The 15771-nt window shown below is 39.5% G+C and overlaps 1 protein-coding gene and 2 long non-coding RNA genes across 3 annotated transcripts in view; 2 read left to right on the forward strand and 1 right to left on the reverse strand.

The window, feature by feature from the left end:
• PDE11A (phosphodiesterase 11A) overlaps positions 1–15771 on the forward strand; it is a 721237-nt gene that overhangs the window by 231898 nt on the left and 473568 nt on the right. The gene's annotated exons all lie outside the window — the stretch shown is intronic.
• On the forward strand, positions 1238–9236 carry LOC120943969. The gene is made up of 3 exons (XR_005750342.1): positions 1238–1308; positions 8672–8774; positions 9183–9236. It is a non-coding gene; the product is annotated as an uncharacterized LOC120943969 (long non-coding RNA).
• On the reverse strand, positions 5810–7647 carry LOC120943968. Its single transcript, XR_005750341.1, has 3 exons — positions 7568–7647; positions 6652–7297; positions 5810–6275 (listed from the first exon to the last, which is right to left on the reverse strand). It is a non-coding gene; the product is annotated as an uncharacterized LOC120943968 (long non-coding RNA).

Below are 15771 nucleotides of genomic sequence, written 5' to 3' on the forward strand. Positions count from 1 at the left end.
AATGGGAGCAGCACCATGCACCCAGCCTAAATGTGCGCCCACCCTACGCCGGTGTAAGCAAGCTACGTCGGCGGGGTGTAGCCTGGTTTTAGGCGCATATCTGTTTGTGGGTCTGGCGCACAGATACGACGGCGGACATTTGCACTTACGTCGGCGTAAGTGCTTTGTGAATCTGGGCCTTTGTGTTTTGCTTATTGCAATTTTTTTACCAAAAATAGGTAGAAGAATACGTATCGGACTAAACTGAGGAAAAACATTTTTTATATATTTTTTGGAGGATATTTATTATAGCAAAAAGTAAAAAATATAGTTTTTTTTTCAAAATTGTTGCTCTATTTTTGTTTATGGCGCAAAAAATAAAAACCGCAGAGGTGATCAAATACCACCAAAAGAAAGCTCTACAGTATTTGTGGGGAAAAAAGGACGCCAATTTTGTTTGGGAGCCACGTCGCACGACTGCGTAATTATCGTTGAATCGCAAAAAGTGGCCCGGTCTTGGACTAGCAAAATGGTCCGGGCTGAAGTGGTTAATGTTGTGTCCCCCACTTGGGAGAAATTTCCTAACTATTCGTCTTACTCACTATTATCTTTGTGTGGAAAAAGTGACAAGTAATCCAATATTTTACACTACAGTAGGTATAGGGCAGGGGTGTCCAAACTTTTTTCAAAGAGGGCCAGATTTGATGAAGTGAACATACATGAGGGCCGACCATTTTGCCTGACATTCTTGGAAGGCAGTCGAAGTATGTTCGTCTGAGCACTAATACACTGCCCAACAAGAATTCTCCTGCCTTTGTGACTGTGTGTGGTGAAGAGATGAGCTTGGGCGTGTTATTTGGATATGCCGTATTTATCGGCGTATAACACGCACCTTCACTTTGAGGTCAAAGTTTCAGGGAAAAACGTACATTTTAAATAACTGAAGCACAATAAGGGTCAGTCCCCTTCAATGCAGCCTAAATCAGTGCCCATCCAAGAGTCATCCAATGGCAGCCCAGGAGACTACTTAAATACAGATGCCGCAGAGTAAACAGGAGATTCTCCTGTATGTAATCTGATGGCGCTCGTCCCGCCACCTCCCTGTCGCCTTCGAGGCAGCACTGATAAATATAGTATATATCTTTTGTGGCCCTGGGGGCCACAAAATATATGCATATCCAAATTATCAGGGGGGCCACATTAAACCGGAACGTGGGCCACAATTGGCCCGCGGGCCGGACTTTGGACATGCCTGCTTTAGACATATCCAATTTATTTTTTGCAAACCTACTTTCAAATATCATTGGCCGTGTTTAATTTTGAGATTAGGTGGGATTATTATTTGTTATAATCTATAGACATTCCCTTCTGTCATCCACCTTTTTATGGCCTAAAAAAACAAATAATAATCCCACCTAATCTCAAAATTAAACACGGCCAATGATATTTGAAAGTAGGTTTGCAAAAAATAAATTGGATATGTCTAAAGACTCTGTCGCAAATTCATTTTTAATTTTACCATTATTCTCTATGGGCATTCCACTATTCTCTATGGGCACACGGCCAATGATATTTAAAAGTAGGTTTGCAAAAAATACATTTGATATGTCTAAATTCCATCTCCCTGTTAAAGTCTACTACGAGAATTCCACTGTGTTAAACAATCACTTATCCTAAAAATTGCTCCATATGTATCAGCAGACTTGAATGGTTGAGCGGTTAGCCAACTGTACTACGGTGCAGAATTTGTGGGTTCAATCCTCCCTGGGTCTGTCTTTTTTTCCATCCCACCTAATCTCAAAATTAAACACGGCCAATGATATTTGAAAGTAGGTTTGCAAAAAATAAATTGGATATGTCTAAAGACTCTGTCGCAAATTCATTTTTAATTTTACCATTATTCTCTATGGGCATTCCACTATTCTCTATGGGCACACGGACAATGTTTTAAAAAATACCTAATTGGGAATATGGGAATATTTTTCTTCCCATTATAATCTATAGACATTCCCTTCTGTCATCCACCTTTTTATGGCCTAAAAAAACAAATAATAATCCCACCTAATCTCAAAATTAAACACGGCCAATGATATTTGAAAGTAGGTTTGCAAAAAATAAATTGGATATGTCTAAAGACTCTGTCACAAATTCATTTTTAATTTTACCATTATTCTCTATGGGCATTCCACTATTCTCTATGGGCACACGGCCAATGATATTTAAAAGTAGGTTTGCAAAAAATACATTTGATATGTCTAAATTCCATCTCCCTGTTAAAGTCTACTACGAGAATTCCACTGTGTTAAACAATCACTTATCCTAAAAATTGCTCCATATGTATCAGCAGACTTGAATGGTTGAGCGGTTAGCCAACTGCACTACGGTGCAGAAAGTTGTGGGTTCAATCCTCCCTGGGTCTGTCTTTTTTTCCATCCCACCTAATCTCAAAATTAAACACGGCCAATGATATTTGAAAGTAGGTTTGCAAAAAATAAATTGGATATGTCTAAAGACTCTGTCGCAAATTCATTTTTAATTTTACCATTATTCTCTATGGGCATTCCACTATTCTCTATGGGCACACGGACAATGTTTTAAAAAATACCTAATTGGGAATATGGGAATATTTTTCTTCCCATTATAATCTATAGACATTCCCTTCTGTCATCCACCTTTTTATGGCCTAAAAAAACAAATAATAATCCCACCTAATCTCAAAATTAAACACGGCCAATGATATTTGAAAGTAGGTTTGCAAAAAATAAATTGGATATGTCTAAAGACTCTGTCACAAATTCATTTTTAATTTTACCATTATTCTCTATGGGCATTCCACTATTCTCTATGGGCACACGGACAATGATATTTAAAAGTAGGTTTGCAAAAAATACATTTGATATGTCTAAATTCCATCTCCCTGTTAAAGTCTACTACGAGAATTCCACTGTGTTACACAATCACTTATCCTAAAAATTGCTCCATATGTGTCAGCAGACTTGAATGGTTGAGCGGTTAGCCAACTGTACTACGGTGCAGAAAGTTGTGGGTTCAATCCTCCCTGGGTCTGTCTTTTTTTCCATCCCACCTAATCTCAAATTAAACACGGCCAATGATATTTGAAAGTAGGTTTGCAAAAAATAAATTGGATATGTCTAAAGACTCTGTCGCAAATTCATTTTTAATTTTACCATTATTCTCTATGGGCATTCCACTATTCTCTATGGGCACACGGACAATGTTTTAAAAAATACCTAATTGGGAATATGGGAATATTTTTCTTCCCATTATAATCTATAGACATTCCCTTCTGTCATCCACCTTTTTATGGCCTAAAAAAACAAATAATAATCCCACCTAATCTCAAAATTAAACACGGCCAATGATATTTGAAAGTAGGTTTGCAAAAAATAAATTGGATATGTCTAAAGACTCTGTCACAAATTCATTTTTAATTTTACCATTATTCTCTATGGGCACACGGACAATGATATTTAAAAGTAGGTTTGCAAAAAATACATTTGATATGTCTAAATTCCATCTCCCTGTTAAAGTCTACTACGAGAATTCCACTGTGTTAAACAATCACTTATCCTAAAAATTGCTCCATATGTATCAGCAGACTTGAATGGTTGAGCGGTTAGCCAACTGCACTACGGTGCAGAAAGTTGTGGGTTCAATCCTCCCTGGGTCTGTCTTTTTTTCCATCCCACCTAATCTCAAAATTAAACACGGCCAATGATATTTGAAAGTAGGTTTGCAAAAAATAAATTGGATATGTCTAAAGACTCTGTCGCAAATTCATTTTTAATTTTACCATTATTCTCTATGGGCATTCCACTATTCTCTATGGGCACACGGACAATGTTTTAAAAAATATCTAATTGGGAATATGGGAATATTTTTCTTCCCATTATAATCTATAGACATTCCCTTCTGTCATCCACCTTTTTATGGCCTAAAAAAACAAATAATAATCCCACCTAATCTCAAAATTAAACACGGCCAATGATATTTGAAAGTAGGTTTGCAAAAAATAAATTGGATATGTCTAAAGACTCTGTCACAAATTCATTTTTAATTTTACCATTATTCTCTATGGGCATTCCACTATTCTCTATGGGCACACGGACAATGATATTTAAAAGTAGGTTTGCAAAAAATACATTTGATATGTCTAAATTCCATCTCCCTGTTAAAGTCTACTACGAGAATTCCACTGTGTTACACAATCACTTATCCTAAAAATTGCTCCATATGTGTCAGCAGACTTGAATGGTTGAGCGGTTAGCCAACTGTACTACGGTGCAGAAAGTTGTGGGTTCAATCCTCCCTGGGTCTGTCTTTTTTTCCATCCCACCTAATCTCAAATTAAACACGGCCAATGATATTTGAAAGTAGGTTTGCAAAAAATAAATTGGATATGTCTAAAGACTCTGTCGCAAATTCATTTTTAATTTTACCATTATTCTCTATGGGCATTCCACTATTCTCTATGGGCACACGGACAATGTTTTAAAAAATACCTAATTGGGAATATGGGAATATTTTTCTTCCCATTATAATCTATAGACATTCCCTTCTGTCATCCACCTTTTTATGGCCTAAAAAAACAAATAATAATCCCACCTAATCTCAAAATTAAACACGGCCAATGATATTTGAAAGTAGGTTTGCAAAAAATAAATTGGATATGTCTAAAGACTCTGTCACAAATTCATTTTTAATTTTACCATTATTCTCTATGGGCATTCCACTATTCTCTATGGGCACACGGCCAATGATATTTAAAAGTAGGTTTGCAAAAAATACATTTGATATGTCTAAATTCCATCTCCCTGTTAAAGTCTACTACGAGAATTCCACTGTGTTAAACAATCACTTATCCTAAAAATTGCTCCATATGTATCAGCAGACTTGAATGGTTGAGCGGTTAGCCAACTGCACTACGGTGCAGAAAGTTGTGGGTTCAATCCTCCCTGGGTCTGTCTTTTTTTCCATCCCACCTAATCTCAAAATTAAACACGGCCAATGATATTTGAAAGTAGGTTTGCAAAAAATAAATTGGATATGTCTAAAGACTCTGTCGCAAATTCATTTTTAATTTTACCATTATTCTCTATGGGCATTCCACTATTCTCTATGGGCACACGGACAATGTTTTAAAAAATACCTAATTGGGAATATGGGAATATTTTTCTTCCCATTATAATCTATAGACATTCCCTTCTGTCATCCACCTTTTTATGGCCTAAAAAAACAAATAATAATCCCACCTAATCTCAAAATTAAACACGGCCAATGATATTTGAAAGTAGGTTTGCAAAAAATAAATTGGATATGTCTAAAGACTCTGTCACAAATTCATTTTTAATTTTACCATTATTCTCTATGGGCATTTCACTATTCTCTATGGGCACACGGACAATGATATTTAAAAGTAGGTTTGCAAAAAATACATTTGATATGTCTAAATTCCATCTCCCTGTTAAAGTCTACTACGAGAATTCCACTGTGTTAAACAATCACTTATCCTAAAAATTGCTCCATATGTATCAGCAGACTTGAATGGTTGAGCGGTTAGCCAACTGTACTACGGTGCAGAATTTGTGGGTTCAATCCTCCCTGGGTCTGTCTTTTTTTCCATCCCACCTAATCTCAAAATTAAACACGGCCAATGATATTTGAAAGTAGGTTTGCAAAAAATAAATTGGATATGTCTAAAGACTCTGTCGCAAATTCATTTTTAATTTTACCATTATTCTCTATGGGCATTCCACTATTCTCTATGGGCACACGGACAATGATATTTAAAAGTAGGTTTGCAAAAAATACATTTGATATGTCTAAATTCCATCTCCCTGTTAAAGTCTACTACGAGAATTCCACTGTGTTACACAATCACTTATCCTAAAAATTGCTCAATATGTATCAGCAGACTTGAATGGTTGAGCGGTTAGCCAACTGTACTACGGTGCAGAAAGTTGTGGGTTCAATCCTCCCTGGGTCTGTCTTTTTTTCCATCCCACCTAATCTCAAAATTAAACACGGCCAATGATATTTGAAAGTAGGTTTGCAAAAAATAAATTGGATATGTCTAAAGACTCTGTCGCAAATTCATTTTTAATTTTACCATTATTCTCTATGGGCATTCCACTATTCTCTATGGGCACACGGACAATGTTTTAAAAAATACCTAATTGGGAATATGGGAATATTTTTCTTCCCATTATAATCTATAGACATTCCCTTCTGTCATCCACCTTTTTATGGCCTAAAAAAACAAATAATAATCCCACCTAATCTCAAAATTAAACACGGCCAATGATATTTGAAAGTAGGTTTGCAAAAAATAAATTGGATATGTCTAAAGACTCTGTCACAAATTCATTTTTAATTTTACCATTATTCTCTATGGGCATTCCACTATTCTCTATGGGCACACGGCCAATGATATTTAAAAGTAGGTTTGCAAAAAATACATTTGATATGTCTAAATTCCATCTCCCTGTTAAAGTCTACTACGAGAATTCCACTGTGTTAAACAATCACTTATCCTAAAAATTGCTCCATATGTATCAGCAGACTTGAATGGTTGAGCGGTTAGCCAACTGTACTATGGTGCAGAATTTGTGGGTTCAATCCTCCCTGGGTCTGTCTTTTTTTCCATCCCACCTAATCTCAAAATTAAACACGGCCAATGATATTTGAAAGTAGGTTTGCAAAAAATAAATTGGATATGTCTAAAGACTCTGTCGCAAATTCATTTTTAATTTTACCATTATTCTCTATGGGCATTCCACTATTCTCTATGGGCACACGGACAATGTTTTAAAAAATACCTAATTGGGAATATGGGAATATTTTTCTTCCCATTATAATCTATAGACATTCCCTTCTGTCATCCACCTTTTTATGGCCTAAAAAAACAAATAATAATCCCACCTAATCTCAAAATTAAACACGGCCAATGATATTTGAAAGTAGGTTTGCAAAAAATAAATTGGATATGTCTAAAGACTCTGTCACAAATTCATTTTTAATTTTACCATTATTCTCTATGGGCATTCCACTATTCTCTATGGGCACACGGCCAATGATATTTAAAAGTAGGTTTGCAAAAAATACATTTGATATGTCTAAATTCCATCTCCCTGTTAAAGTCTACTACGAGAATTCCACTGTGTTAAACAATCACTTATCCTAAAAATTGCTCCATATGTATCAGCAGACTTGAATGGTTGAGTGGTTAGCCAACTGTACTACGGTGCAGAATTTGTGGGTTCAATCCTCCCTGGGTCTGTCTTTTTTTCCATCCCACCTAATCTCAAAATTAAACACGGCCAATGATATTTGAAAGTAGGTTTGCAAAAAATAAATTGGATATGTCTAAAGACTCTGTCGCAAATTCATTTTTAATTTTACCATTATTCTCTATGGGCATTCCACTATTCTCTATGGGCACACGGACAATGTTTTAAAAAATATCTAATTGGGAATATGGGAATATTTTTCTTCCCATTATAATCTATAGACATTCCCTTCTGTCATCCACCTTTTTATGGCCTAAAAAAACAAATAATAATCCCACCTAATCTCAAAATTAAACACGGCCAATGATATTTGAAAGTAGGTTTGCAAAAAATAAATTGGATATGTCTAAAGACTCTGTCACAAATTCATTTTTAATTTTACCATTATTCTCTATGGGCATTCCACTATTCTCTATGGGCACACGGACAATGATATTTAAAAGTAGGTTTGCAAAAAATACATTTGATATGTCTAAATTCCATCTCCCTGTTAAAGTCTACTACGAGAATTCCACTGTGTTACACAATCACTTATCCTAAAAATTGCTCCATATGTGTCAGCAGACTTGAATGGTTGAGCGGTTAGCCAACTGTACTACGGTGCAGAAAGTTGTGGGTTCAATCCTCCCTGGGTCTGTCTTTTTTTCCATCCCACCTAATCTCAAATTAAACACGGCCAATGATATTTGAAAGTAGGTTTGCAAAAAATAAATTGGATATGTCTAAAGACTCTGTCGCAAATTCATTTTTAATTTTACCATTATTCTCTATGGGCATTCCACTATTCTCTATGGGCACACGGACAATGTTTTAAAAAATACCTAATTGGGAATATGGGAATATTTTTCTTCCCATTATAATCTATAGACATTCCCTTCTGTCATCCACCTTTTTATGGCCTAAAAAAACAAATAATAATCCCACCTAATCTCAAAATTAAACACGGCCAATGATATTTGAAAGTAGGTTTGCAAAAAATAAATTGGATATGTCTAAAGACTCTGTCACAAATTCATTTTTAATTTTACCATTATTCTCTATGGGCATTCCACTATTCTCTATGGGCACACGGCCAATGATATTTAAAAGTAGGTTTGCAAAAAATACATTTGATATGTCTAAATTCCATCTCCCTGTTAAAGTCTACTACGAGAATTCCACTGTGTTAAACAATCACTTATCCTAAAAATTGCTCCATATGTATCAGCAGACTTGAATGGTTGAGCGGTTAGCCAACTGTACTACGGTGCAGAATTTGTGGGTTCAATCCTCCCTGGGTCTGTCTTTTTTTCTAATCTCAAAATTAGTCTTTAGACATATCCAATTTATTTTTTGCAAACCTACTTTCAAATATCATTGGCCGTGTTTAATTTTGAGATTAGGTGGGATTATTATTTGTTTTTTTAGGCCATAAAAAGGTGGATGACAGAAGGGAATGTCTATAGATTATAATGGGAAGAAAAATATTCCCATATTCCCAATTAGGTATTTTTAAAACATTCTATAATAGGTTACCTTCAACAACTTTCTAGGGTAAGTGATCGTTTAACACAGTGGAATTCTCGTAGTAGACTTTAACAGGGAGATGGAATTTAGACATATCAAATGTATTTTTTGCAAACCTACTTTTAAATATCATTGGCCGTGTGCCCATAGAGAATAGTGGAATGCCCATAGAGAATAATGGTAAAGTTAAAAATGAATTTGTGACAGAGTCTTTAGACATATCCAATTTATTTTTTGCAAACCTACTTTCAAATATCATTGGCCGTGTTTAATTTTGAGATTAGGTGGGATTATTATTTGTTTTTTTAGGCCATAAAAAGGTGGATGACAGAAGGGAATGTCTATAGATTATAATGGGAAGAAAAATATTCCCATATTCCCAATTAGGTATTTTTTAAAACATTGTCCGTGTGCCCATAGAGAATAGTGGAATGCCCATAGAGAATAATGGTAAAATTAAAAATGAATTTGCGACAGAGTCTTTAGACCAGGGGTGTCCAAACTTTTTTCAAAGAGGGCCAGATTTGATGAAGTGAACATACGTGAGGGCCGACCATTTTGCCTGACATTCTTGGAAGGCAGTCGAAGTATGTTCGTCTGAGCACTAATACACTGCCCAACAAGAATTCTCCTGCCTTTGTGACTGTGTGTGGTGAAGAGATGAGCTTGGGCGTGTTATTTGGATATGCCGTATTTATCGGCGTATAACACGCACCTTCACTTTGAGGTCAAAGTTTCAGGGAAAAAACGTACATTTTAAATAACTGAAGCACAATAAGGGTCAGTCCCCTTCAATGCAGCCTAAATCAGTGCCCATCTGCAGCCTCGGAGGGGACAGGCAGGTTGGTGGGATGACCGCCGACAGATTACATACAGGAGAATCTCCTGTTTACACGGAGGCCTCTTTAATACAAAGTCCCGCCTCCTATGATAGATGGAAGAGTCATCCAATGGCAGCCCAGGAGACTACTTAAATTCAGATGCCGCAGAGTAAACAGGAGATTCTCCTGTATGTAATCTGATGGCGCTCGTCCCGCCACCTCCCTGTCGCCTTCGAGGCAGCACTGATAAATATAGTATATATCTTTTGTGGCCCTGGGGGCCACAAAATATATGCATATCCAAATTATCAGGGGGGCCACATTGAACCGGAACGTGGGCCACAATTGGCCCACGGGCCGGACTTTGGACATGCCTGGTATAGGGTAACATGTTTGTTCCAGTGACTAATTTTGCCTAATTTTAGAGGTATTTCTCTAACTTTCTGTTTTGTCTCCAGTGAGGAAGTGAAGGGAAATCTCCCGAATGGGACACACAAGAGAAAAAAAATCTGATGGAGGTTTTTATCATTCCCTACTTTGCCCAGAACAACAAAAAAGTTATGCCTTTGGATATACTTTTAGGATGAAAAGCTGACCTTGGCAGATGTATCTTTTTCAAATGAATGGAATTAGTATGTAGGAAACATTAAATGATATTCATCTCGCGCACGGATGATTACCATGAAGTCACCTTCATGCCAGTTTGATATGTCAACTAATCATAAGAATTTTCTTGGGTATTAGATAACTTCCCAAGCTTGGTGGAATGTTTGTCTTGAAGGCAAAGCCTTCTTTCTGTGTGTGTGATTGCTCAGTGGAAGCAAATGACGACTTTCATGTCTGACCTAACTGCATCCTGCAGATTCAACAGACTGTAATTAACTAGCATTGTCAGCTAGCCCATGTTATGTGGCAGTACTCTTATCTGCCAGCTATGTACGAATGCACGTTGTTCCCTCTTGTCTTCCTGACAAGATTTCTGGTAGTTGCATTGCTGACGATAAGCGACCATGTTGTACCCCCAAAATATGTTATCTTAAAATATATGTAAGTACATTTAAAATGAATGCAGTATTACCACTTGACCTTCAGAAGATTTACCCCCCTTCATGACCATTTTTTGGGATATGGCACTGCATTTCTTAACTGTTGCCCATCTAGTGCACCTGATAATTTCAATTAACAACAAAAGCAGCTGAAACTGATTAACAACTTTACTTAGTTAACTTAGTTAACTGATAATTGTGCGGACACTGGGCCAGATTCACATATAACTGCGGCGGCGTAACGTATCGTCTATACGTTACACCGCCGCAAGTTTTCAGCGCAAGTGCCTGATTCAGCAAGCACTTGCGTGTAAACTTACGGCGGTTTAACGTAAAGGCGTCCGGCGCAAGCCCGCCTAATTCAAATGGGGAGTGTACCATTTAAATTAGGCGCGCTCCCGCGCCGGATGTACTGCGCATGCTCCTTTTGAAATTCACGCCGTGCTTTGCGCGAAGTGACGTCATTTTTTTGAATTTTTTTTCGTATTCCCGGACGTCTTACGAAAAAAAATAATAATTGAAATTCGACGCGGGAACGACAGCCATACTTTAACATGGCTCGTCTAAATTTAAGCCATGTTAACTACTAGCCGACCAGCCACCGTCATTATACGGCTGCAGGTCGGCTCTCCTGGGCGAGAGCCTGTAGCTATACGTCCGCTCTTCGAGCGGCCACTAGGGGCGCGTGCGCCCCCGACTCCCGTGCGTGTGCCCGGCGGGCTCGATTGCCGCCGGGCACCCGCGATTGCTCGTTACAGAGCGGGGACCGGGAGCTGTGTGTGTAAACACACAGCTCTCGGTCCTGTCCGCAGGGGAAATGCTGATCTTCTGTTCATACAATGTATGAACAGAGGATCAGTGTTTCCCCTAGTGAGGCCACCCCCCCCACAGTAAGAACACACCCAGGGAACATACTTAACCCCTTCCCCGCCCCCTAGTGTTAACCCCTTCACTGCCAGTGGCATTTTTATAGTAATCCAATGCATTTTTATAGCACTGATCGCTATAAAAATGCCAATGGTCCCAAAAATGTGTCAAAAGTGTCCGAAGTGTCCGCCATAATGTCGCAGTAACGAAAAAAAATCGCTGATCGCCGCCATTACTAGTAAAAAAAATATATTAATAAAAATGCCATAAAAATACCCCCTATTTTGTAAACGCTATAACTTTTGCGCAAACCAATCAATAAACGCTTATTGCGATTTTTTTTTACGAAAAATATGTAGAAGAATACGTATCGGCCTAAACTGAGGAAAAAAAATGTTTTTTATATATTTTTGGGGGATATTTATTATAGCAAAAAGTAAAAAATATAATTTTTTTTCAAAATTGTCGCTCTATTTTTGTTTATAGCGCAAAAAATAAAAACCGCAGTGGTGATCAAATACCACCAAAAGAAAGCTTTATTTGTGGGAAAAAAAGGACGCCAATTTTGTTTGGGAGCCACGTCGCACGACCGCGCAATTGTCAGTTAAAGCGGCGCAGTCCCGAATCGCAAAAAGTGCTCTGGTCTTTGACCAGCAATATGGTCCGGGGGTTAAGTGGTTAAAGCAGCCGTAACTTTGCGACGGGAAAAAACGACTAGCGACGACGTAACGAACGCGAAAACCTTTGTGGATAGCCGTAAAAGCTCATTTGCATACCCGACGCTGGAAAACGACGCAAACTCCACCCAGCGGCGGCCGAAGTATTGCAGCCTAAGATCCGAAGGCGTACGAAGCCGTAAGCCTGTCGAATCTTAGCCAAAAGCCGTCGTATCTTGTTTGTGAATCACAAATTAAGATACGACGCGGCAAATTAGAAAATACGCCGGAGTATCAGTGAGTCTGAGCGGTCGTATCTATGCGCCTGATTCTTAGAATCAGTTACGCATAGATTTCTATTAGATCCGACCGGCGTAAGTCTCTTACGCCGTCGGATCTTAACTGCATATTTACGCTGGCCGCTAGGGGCGTGTATGCTGATTTACGCCTAGAAATATGTAAATAAGCTAGATACGCGAATTCACGAACGTACGCCCAGCCGGCGCAGTACAGATACGCCGTTTACGTTAGGCTTTTCCCGTCGTAAAGTTACCCCTGCTATATAAAGGCGTACATGCAGCGTACCAATGTTAAGTATGGACGTCGTTCCCACGTCGAATTTTGAATATTTTACGTTGTTTGCGTAAGTCGTCCGTGAATGGGGCTGGACGTCATTTACATTCACGTCGAAACCAATACGTCCTTGCGACGTACTTTGGAGCAATGCACACTGGGATATGTCCACGGACGGCGCATGCGCCATTCGTGAAAAACGTCAATCACGTTGGGTCACAAGTTATTTACATAAAACACGCCCCCCTGTTCCAAATTTGAATTAGGCGGACTTACGCCGGCCTATTTACGCTACACCGCCGCAACTTACGGAGCAAGTGCTTTGAGAATACAGCACTTGCCCATCTAAGTTGGGGAGGCGTAGCGTAAATAGGATACGCTACGCCGGAACAAAGATTCACCGATCTACGAGAATCTGGCCCTTAGTGTGCAGACACATAGGCCCGGATTCACAGACACTGGCACATATTTATGCCACCGTAGCATATCTCCTTTACGCTACGCCGACGCAGCGCAGAGAGGCAAGCACTGAATTCACAAAGCCAGTGCTTCCAAATCTGCGCTGGGTTTCCAAGGCACAAGTCGGCGTAAGTGGAAGTGGGCGTGAGCCATGCTAATGAAGCGTAACCCCATGCAAATGATGGGCCGAGCGCCAGACAGATACGTATCGCCAACTGCGCATGCGCCGTCCCGTGGACGCATCTCAGTGCGCATGCTCACAATCACGTCGGAACAACTGCCTAAGATACGTCGGATCACTGCCTGTGGCGTGAACGTAACCTACGCCTAGTCATATTCATATCCTACGTAAACGTTGTAAAATACGTTGGCTTGTGTTCCCTGGTGCAGCCCTTTGCATGGATGCTGCTGAGTTACACCTCCTTTATGGGGCATAACTTTACGCCGGACGTATGACTTTACGTGCACTGCGTCGGACGGAAGGACGTTCGTGAATCCGCGTATCTCCCTCATTTGCATATGTGAATAGAAAATCAATGGGAGCGCCAAATACGTCCAGCGTAAATATGCGCCCACTCTACGCCGGCGTAGGCAAATTACGTCGGTCGGATGAAGCCTATATTCAGGCGTATCTTAGTTCTGTGGGCACGGCGCACAGATACGACCGCGCATATTTGCACTTACGCGGCGTATCTGTGCGCCGTATATTTTTCAATGTGAAAAACCCTATTACTTATATCTCTACTCCTCACCGCACTCCTTCAGTCTCACATTACTAACTTACTAACTGACATATTAGCATGGATGTCACAGAACTTCCTTAAACTAAATCTCTCTAAAACTGAGCTGATAATATTCCCTCCTGACCATGCCCCCCTCCATAACTTTTCCATCAAGATGCAACCATCAATCCCTCCCCTTACGCCAGGTTGTTTGGTGTAATCTTAGACTCTGACCTATCCTTTCAGCCCCAAATCCAATAGTTGTCAAGAACTTGTAGAATTCACCTCCACCTCCACAAAATGTGCCCCTTTTTAACAAATAAAACCACCAAGCTATTCATTCACTCCTTCGTTATCTCTCGCCTTGACTATTGCAACTCCCTCCTCATTGGCCTACCTCTCCATGGGCTATCCCCTCTTCAGTCTATCATGAATGCTACTGCCAGACTCATCCACCTTAATAGCTCAGTGTTTGCCACCCCTCTCCGCCAATCTCTACACTGGCTCCTGATCTGTCACAGCAGAAATCAGAAAAACACAGCTGACGCGTTTCACACTGTCATACAGTGCTTAGTCTTATGACTAAGCACTGTATGACAGTGTGAAACGCGTCAGCTGTGTTTTTCTGATTTCTGCTTTGACATGTCAGTTTTGTGACCTATTTTATTAAAAAGGAACGCTTTTTTGGAGTGCGGCTGTCCTAGTCTTCTTCATCCATTTTTGCATGTCATTGCATTGCCGGCACCTAGGGTTTTGGATTTGGTGAGAGAGTTCTCTTGGTCTATCGGAGCGGTCACCCTTCTTCCCACTGGCTCCTGATCGCCCAGCAATTTAAATTCAAAATGCTAACTACAACATACAAAGCCATTCACAACTCCAAGCTACATCACCAATCTTATCTCCAAATATCACCCAAACTGTCTTCTCCGCTCCTCTCAAGACCTCCTGCTCGAGCTGCCTTATCTCCTTCTCCCATGCTCATCTCCAGGACTTCTCCAGAGCCTCTCTCATCCTCTGGAACTTTGTGCCTCAATATGTCCAGCTATCTCCTACTCTGACTGCCTTCAGGCAATCCCTGACAACTCATCTGTTCAGGGAAGCCTATAGCGCCTCCAACTAATCTCCCATTACTTCCATCAGCTCATTTCCCACAGTTACAACCTTTTGTACCACCTGCCCCACCCTATTAGATTGTAAGCTCTTCTGAGCAGGGCTGTCTTAACCCTCTTGTATTTTATTGTATTGTAACTGTATTGTCTCCCTTTTATATTATAAGCACTTGCGTAAACTGTTGGCACTATATAAATCCTGTATAATAATAATAATAATAATAATAATAATAATAATAATAATAATAATAATACCAAACATATAACCCAGGCTGCAGCTTTATTGTAAAAGGTTTATGCAAAACTGCTGTCTCATGAATGTGTCCTTGTGCAGGGGCAAGGTGAGGCAGGCTGGGCTTGGGTTGTGACGGCCTGGACTGTGCTGAGCTAAGCTATGCTAGGCGGTGATGGGCTTGGCAAGGTGGGACTTTTTAAATGAACACCGGCAAATCACAGAAACTCTTGTTTTTCCTTTCCTCAGCCTCCGTACTTCCTGAACATGGAACATGGCATTTCTGGGGGCAGCCAAGTACCAGTAGGCTAAGCTTATAGGAGCTGGGAATGCAATAAGTGGCGCTACACTAAGCAATATTTCCTGATTACATAATATGTTGTTTGAGGTTTATGCTTCAAGTGGTAAACATTGTGTATAACCCTACACTCCCATACACATGTCTTTGGTAAGCCCTGCAACAATACACTCTTTCCCATTTTTGGGTGAAG

Source organism: Rana temporaria, chromosome 6, assembly GCF_905171775.1.
Source record: "Rana temporaria chromosome 6, aRanTem1.1, whole genome shotgun sequence".
Taxonomy (NCBI): Eukaryota; Metazoa; Chordata; class Amphibia; order Anura; family Ranidae; genus Rana; species Rana temporaria.